This window comes from Capra hircus, chromosome 6 (assembly GCF_001704415.2).
Source record: "Capra hircus breed San Clemente chromosome 6, ASM170441v1, whole genome shotgun sequence".
Classification (NCBI taxonomy): Eukaryota; Metazoa; Chordata; class Mammalia; order Artiodactyla; family Bovidae; genus Capra; species Capra hircus.
This window is the reverse complement of record NC_030813.1, coordinates 115,785,622-115,792,144: the sequence shown is the minus strand read 5'-3', so window position 1 is coordinate 115,792,144 and position 6,523 is coordinate 115,785,622.

Here is a 6,523-nt window from a genome sequence, read left to right as displayed (position 1 = left end):
CTGCCAAGAACGAGGGTTCTAAGTCTCTTTAGGGCTTTTCCTGGGAGTGCACACGGGTGTTAGGGGGATGGCGTTTTTCTTAACTTCTGCGTCGTCTCCCCCTTGTCCAGGTGCACTCGCGGGTTTGAAGCGTGTCAAGCTGTGTTCAGCTGAGCAGTCGTTTGCCTTTAATCGTGGGCTACCTCTTCTGGACTCCCGAGTGCCCGCAGGTTCACGTTTCTTCCCACCTGTGTTACTCAGTGCTTGGCTGAGTTTATGATGATTGCTCAGAGTTGAGAGCTTTGCAAGGGAAGTTAGTTTGACTTCAACAATGGCTTCAGCTTCGCGGTATTTAAGGAATTTAATTGAGCTTTTAGGTGCGGCTTCTTCCTCTGACCGACTGGAGTGTGTCCTCGTTGAAGCAGGTCTGGGCAGAGAAGCACAGACTTGCCCACTGGTAGTAGAAGGCAGGAAAACAGCTTGATTTTGAAGTTCTAGAATATTACCCCCACCTCCTAATTGAAATTGAAATACGCTTGTTTAGGAACAGCGGCCTTTCTTTAAGCCGGTCTCCTCCCTTGGTGCCCAGTGAACTGACACCTCGGTTCTGACGCTGTGGCCCCCTGCCCTGCTCTGCAGTGCCCTTCTCAGGATCTGCGTGGGGTGGGGCGGCCACGCATGGTGTGAATGGTTTGCCCTTTGGGTGGATCCCTACGTTGTCTTGTCTTACTTTGGATTTGGGAACCACGGAGAGAAGGCTGTTCCGGGAGCCCCTGGGAGTGTGTAACTGGGAGGCAGCGATCATTAATATGTTTTTTTTTCCTTTTTAAGTGGGTGCATCAGGACCTGTCATTTGCTCATACGCACCTGTGTACACAGGGAACAGGCTCATAGGAGGCCTGTTCGTTTGCTGGTGGATTTTTTTTTTAAACAGGTGGATTGGAAACATTCAAAAAATTGGCTTTTTCTTTTTTTAAAAAAGCAAATTAAAATTTTTTCTATAAACCTTTTTTCTGCTGTAATATTTTTCCAAGGAACGTGGACTTGCACAATCTTTGGAGTAAGTGGCCATAATGCCTGTGCCGCGCAGGCCCAGCATTTTCCTGCCTGTTCCTTAACTGGATCCCTTGCAGCCTCGTGATGTGGCTGGTTCTTCCCCAGAGTGAAGTCACAGGCCTGGGAGAGCCCAGCTCTGAGTGGGCCAGCGGGTCTGACCCTGGATCTTCTGTCCAGCTGAGCAGAGTCCACCTCGTGTCCTTTCCCAGAGCGAGCTTCCTGGGTGTGGCCCTCCTTGAGTCTGTGTGCTCTGCACGTTCCGGCAGAGAGCTAACAGCCACAGTCTTACAGTGAGCATCATTTGTTACCACTCAGGGTTTCAGGGCCCAGAACTGGGAGCAGCACGCCGGTTCTCACTGGACAGCTTGGCCGCCTGGGGGTGGGGCTGAGCGCCCCCTCAGGGGCCTCCCGGCTCCAGGGCTGGGGAGACGTGGACAGCAGGGCTGCCAGCCTCTCTGTGGCTGTGGCCACCCCCCGCGTGACACCCCTGCGGGGTGTTCCTAAAGGAACCAGGCCTCTGCGGCTCCTGGAAGTCACCGTGCTCCCCTCAGGTCCACGGGACCTTTGGCACCATCTCTTCTGGGGAGGCGAGGAGAGCGGCTCAAGAACAGGGAGACGTCCCTGCTCGTCCAGTGGTGAAGAATCTGCCTTCCAACGCAGGGGCCGCGGGTTTGATCCCAGGTCGGGGAACGGGGATCTCACGTGCAGAGGGACGACTAAGCCACAGGTACGGAGCCTGCACTCTGGAGCCGTGCTCCCCAGCGAGGGCAGCCCACGCCAGCACACCATGAATAAATAAACCCTTTAGGGAAAAAGAGACTCAGGCCCAGCCGGGTTCCGAGTTTCACTTGAGCGCTCTTGGAGAGGAAGCAAAGTAGAAGCTCAGAGACGCTGGAGGAGGTCTGCCGCGGCTGCTGGCCGCGGGCTGGCGACTGCTCGGGGGGCGGGAATGGGGGTACGCTGCTGGGTCTGGGGTACCGGGGCCTTAGTGCTGTCTCTTCCATGAAAACCTTGGGACCAACACTTTTGGGTCCAATGCAATCGGGCTCTGGCCTCCTGGTTCCGACTGACACAACGGGCCAAGCAGGTCCTGGACATTTTCCTCCCCGTTTCGGGCTTCAGGAGCTGGCCGGGGAGCTGGAGTGAGGGGCGAGGGGTGCATGGCCAGGGAGGGTCAGCGTGTGCCAGCCTGCGTGGGTGTGGCCTCAGTGTGCTGTGTCCCCTGGCGTGTCCAGCTCTGCAGGTGCAGACTTAGGTGGGTAGAGAGCTCAGCTTTTAAAAGTTTCAAGTTTATAAAACACTTTGTTGAGGTGTGAGTTGCACGGGCCTCCCTGGCAGCCCAGATGGTGAGGAGTCTGCTATGCAGGCAGAGCCAGGTCTGATCCCTGATTCAGGAAGACCCCCTGGTGAAGGGCATGGCTCCCCACTCCAGTGTCCTTGCCTGGAGATTTCCATGGACAGAGGAGCCTGGCGGGCCACAGTCCATGGGACTGCAAAGAGTTGGACACAGCTGAGTGACTGACACTTTTTCAAGTTGTAGGCAGTGAAGTCCACAGATGAGGTTTGTTGTTGAGCGGGTGTTTCCCAGTCATGTTCCCAGTGAGTTTGTCCCCGTCACCCAATGTCTCTGTGGCCCGCAGAGGCCCCTGCAGTTCTCCGGTCCCGGCAGGCAGCAGTGCACTGACTCAGCGTGTGGTTCCCTGGAGTCTGGGGTGCGCTCGGCGCCGGTGTCCTGGGACTCTGTGTGGACGGAGCATCGGCGGGCGTCCCTGTGGCCTGCTGGGCGGCCCCGCCTCCCTGGAGCCCGGCCCGCGGGCCGTGTCCACAGCCGAGCGTCACTTCGATGCCGCTGTCCGCCTTTGCGTGCAGCCTTTGTGTGCTGAGCGGTGGCCTGCCCAGCCGTCTGTGGGCCCTGACCCCGCTGTGCCTTCTCCCCGGTCGGCTGTGGTGGTGTCACGGCACTGGCCTCGCGTCTCCGATGGCCAGGGAGATCACGGCCACTTCCCGTACTGTTGGAGTTCAGCTGCTCAGTCGCGTCCGACTCTGTGCAACCCCATGGGCTGCGGCCTGCCAGGCTTCTCTGTCCCTCGCCATTCTCCTGGGGCTTGCTCAAACTCGTGTCCGCTGAGTGGATGACGCCATCCACCATCTTTCTCTGTTTTCCTTCTCTCCCTGCCCTCAACCCTGTACTCATCAGAGTTTTTTATGTGCTTTTTGGTGTTCTTCCGCTCATTTTTTTTGGGGGGGGAGTTGTGTGTATTTTTATTGGTTTGCATATTCTGGCTACAAGCCTTTTCTCGCCTGCGAATTATGCAAGTATTTTCTCCTATCTGGTCGGGCTTGCCTTGTCACTCTAGTTCATAGAGCATTTAATTAACTAGTTGTTCCCGGGAGTGCCGGGTCTTACTTGGGGTCAGCTCCTCGTGCCATGGGGGGCGTTTAGCTCCCAACCAGGGACTGAACCGAGGTCCCCTGCACTGGGGGCTTCCCCAGTAGCTCAGTGGTAGAGAATCCTCCTACAAGTCAGGAGCCTCAGGAGACGTGGGTTTGATCCCTGGGTGGGGAAGATCCCCTCGAGGAGGGCATGGCAACCCACTCCAGTATTCTTGCCTGGAGAGTCCCATGGACAGAGGAGCCTGGTGGGGTGCAGTGATTTTAACAGAATCACAAAGAGTCAGATGTGACTTAGCACGCATGCACTCTCCCCTGCTTTGGAAGGCGGATTCTTAACCACTGGACCACCAGGGAATCCCCACCGCGTCACTTTCTTAATGGTATCTTTTGATGAAGAGAAATTCCGAATTTCAACGCAGACAAATGTATCAGTGTAAATCAGTTTTCTTTTTTTAAAATCCTGTGTAAGAAGTCTTTGCTAATCTGAGTCCGGGAGACACTCTCTGAAGCGCTGCTCCCTGACTGCAGCCTGAAGCCTGTGCCGTCTGAGCTGTTCCGTGTGGGGCGAGGCAGGTGTGTAGGGGCCGTCAGTGGTCTTGTGGGCTTCCCGTGGGACCCCAGTGGCAGCCCTGTTCTGTGTGTCCCACGGTCACTTCTGTCCTGGGCGGGAGACGAGGCCTGCAGAGAGGAGCCAGCCTCCCTGGGGACAGGCTGGGGAGCTGGACTCAAGGCCGGGCTTGCCCCGTCCCGGCTGCGCTCCTGGCCGCTCACTGCACAAGTCATCACCAGGTTTCGCCGTGGGAGAGGACTGAGATGGGGAGCCTCTGCGAGTGTGGAGGGGCGCCGGGACCCCGGAGGCACCAGCCTGGGGCCTTAGCCAACGCGACCCGCCCCCCACCGTCCCTGCAAATGCCCCCGCCCCAGGGCACTTCATGAAGCTGGCCCTGTGCTGGGCGCGGCAGGCACACAGCCTGGCAGCCCGCCCCTCTCAGCAGAGGCCTGGCCCAGCCTGCGCGGCCGCCTGCATGGCTCTGTCTTGAACTGGAGCCCCGGGGCACTTGCTCGCCGCCGACCAGACGGCCTGCGTTTGCACAGCCTGACAGTCGATGGGCCTTGTCCTTCTGGGTGATGAATCCAGCTTTTAACTCACTCCCTTCATGAGACCAGCAGAGAAGGTCTTCGTTTTGTCATGAGCTTGTTGTTCCGTGAAACGGTCCCCCCAAGGAGCTGGAGCCCCATGACCAAGCGCTGCGTGCTGTGGAGGCGGCTCCATGTGTGGGAGGCGGAGAAAGCTGAGCACAGCTTGTGCACGAGGTCTGAGGGGGATCAGACAGACTCAGGCCTTGAGAGGACGCGGCTCCAAGTGGGCCCTCAACCTCCCAGGGCTAAACCGTGGCCGAGCAGAGTTGCATGGGCTCGGGCTGGGCCCCACTGGCCGCCGCATCCCGAAGCTGCCCGCCTCGCTGGACAGAGGGCCTGTGTGGCCGTGGTCGAGGCAGGACCAGCTTTCTGAGGAGCCGCCCTGCTGAGGACAGCTGTGGTGGGCCACAGCGGATACGCGTTTCATGTCCTTTGCTCACCTGAAGACCTGTTAGGTGTTTAAGTCTTGAGGAAAAAAAAACCGTATTTTGAGGTCCAGGCCTGCTGCAGTCCACGGGGTCGCCGAGAGTTGGACATGACTTGGCGACTGAGTAACAACTTCTCCTTTCAATCACCAGGAAGGCCGGTGCTGAAGAAAGACAGGTTTCAAAACAGGCCCGCTTCTGAACTGTTCCTGAATCTGCAGGTGTAGACCCACAGTCCTGAAACTGCTTTCTCTTCACTTCCAGTACTCTGCCCAGAAGCTGACCAGAAGCAGCCACCTGAGACCAACAGTGAGTTCAAAAGCCCGGGGTGGGGGGGGGCGGTTTTCTGGGGCTGCTGGGGGCTGGGACCGTGGGCAGGGTGGGAAGGACAGGGTCGCTGGCCCGGAGGCGAGGTCGCCCTCTGCTGGCTGGCCTTCCTCCGCAGGGCAGCGGCGTGGGTGAAGCCCGGGGCTGCTGCCCACCTTCTAGAAGATGCCTGCAGGGCGGAGCTGAAAGGCCTGCGCCAAGGCGTCCTGTGGCTGCCGGTGAAAGGACAGGCGGTGTGCGCAGCCTCGGCTCCAGCGCTGCTGGGTGCCGTGCGTGTTGGGGACCTGCGTGCCTGGAGTGCCTGGGGCTGCCGGCCTGCCCTGCAGTGCACGCCCACAGATGTGTGCCCCGCAGTCTGAGTGGGCTGGCCGCCCGAGCGTGGGTGCACGGGCCCGAGCGTGGGTGCACGGGCCCGAGCGTGGGTGCGCGGGCCGAGTGTGGGTGCTCCAGCCCGCCCCTGGGTGCCCCTGTGGACCCAGCCCTGCCGTCCTCTCTTCACTGACCGGGTGTGCTCGCTCCCCAGGGTCTCCCTGGGCGTCCTGCTCTCCTACCCAGGCCCCTTGGGCTCCAGGCTAAGGCCTCCTAGCTGGCGGTGAGACAGTGGAGGCTCTGGTGTCCCCGTCGCTGTGCCGCTAGGCGACCCCTACAGTGTGCGCTGGTTGGGGGGTGATGTTCCCGGTGGGCAGGGCCCCTCAGCACCCTGGAGGCCAGGGGTGCGCGCACGGGGGCGGGCACCCCTCACCCCTCTCTCCGTGTTTCCACAGGAGGTCGTCGGTGGAGGACGGCCCGTCGGAAGCCAGGTGGCCGTGGCCCCGCCAGCCAGATTAGATCAAGTGAACACCCAGGCTTTCCTGCCTCTTTCTAGAGACGGGAACCCTGGTGGCAGCTCTTCACCCCAAATTAGGCTGAATTTACCCAGCGAGTGCCCCCAAGGGACCCACTGAGTGCCCCCAAGGGACCCACTGAATCCAGAGTGGGAAGGGGCCTCACTAGCATAAAAGTCAGCCTCATTCTGACTTTTACCGACTTACATGGTTTAAAGCTTTGCTTTCTCTTTTAAACTGACTTTAGATGTGCAGAGAAAGGTATAAAAGCAGAATCTCTCCAGGGTTCCCTTCACCTCACTCAAGACCTCCCTGGGCTGCATTCCCACCTCCCCTTGGGTGGAAATTCCTTGCACCTGAATCCCCTCTACACCCCAT